Here is a 714-nt window from a genome sequence, read left to right as displayed (position 1 = left end):
GTCGTTTTGAAGCCTGAAATGTCCCCTAGTGCTTGACAATGAGTCAAATAACATTAATATAGTTAATAATTATCTATGGATTTTTTAGATGATGAATGCAACATAAAATATTATTGTAATTAATGTAAATGAAAATAAAAAATAGCTCTATGAAAGGCACTAAAGAATAGTTTTAGCTATAAAACAGTGAAAAAAATGTGGCTCTATCTTAAAAACTGCATAAGCTATCCGTCGGATCCCGGCCAACTAGTCATTCATATCGAGTGCACCTCAACACAAGTGTGGACTTCGGTCCTGCGTTCATAGACATCTATGACGTAGTGCAGAGGGCGGCCACTAGAGGGAACCCAAGAGTTGGAGCTTAATCTGAGACGATTCTAACCGGCGTCGGGGTTGTATCCAGTGTGGCTTAGTGGATAAAGCATCAGCACATAGAGCTGAAAACCCGGGTTCAAATCCCGGCGCTGGAGAGAATTTTTCTCCGTTCCATTACACTTTCATCGTATGATGACGCAGAATATCTGCATGGAAATATCGGTACATTAAAATAATATATATGAGCTATCATGTTTCAAGTTGCATGTCAAAATTATAAACAAAATAATTTTTAAAAACAATTTAGACATAATTTCAAGGGATCTGTTCACTTCATTCTCTTTCTGGTACCATTCTCAATTGCATAAAAATTTTACAGAGCAAAATTATGCAAAACAA

General features: G+C 36.3%; 1 non-coding gene across 1 annotated transcript; it reads left to right on the top strand.

The window, feature by feature from the left end:
* Positions 1 to 398: 398 nt before the first annotated feature.
* Positions 399 to 470, top strand: TRNAY-AUA (transfer RNA tyrosine (anticodon AUA)). Its single transcript has one exon. It is a non-coding gene; the product is annotated as a tRNA-Tyr (tRNA).
* Positions 471 to 714: the final 244 nt, after the last annotated feature.

The sequence above is a fragment of the Periplaneta americana genome, chromosome 13 (assembly GCF_040183065.1).
Source record: "Periplaneta americana isolate PAMFEO1 chromosome 13, P.americana_PAMFEO1_priV1, whole genome shotgun sequence".
NCBI classification, from domain to species: domain Eukaryota; kingdom Metazoa; phylum Arthropoda; class Insecta; order Blattodea; family Blattidae; genus Periplaneta; species Periplaneta americana.
This window is presented reverse-complemented; position numbering and strand designations above follow the sequence as displayed.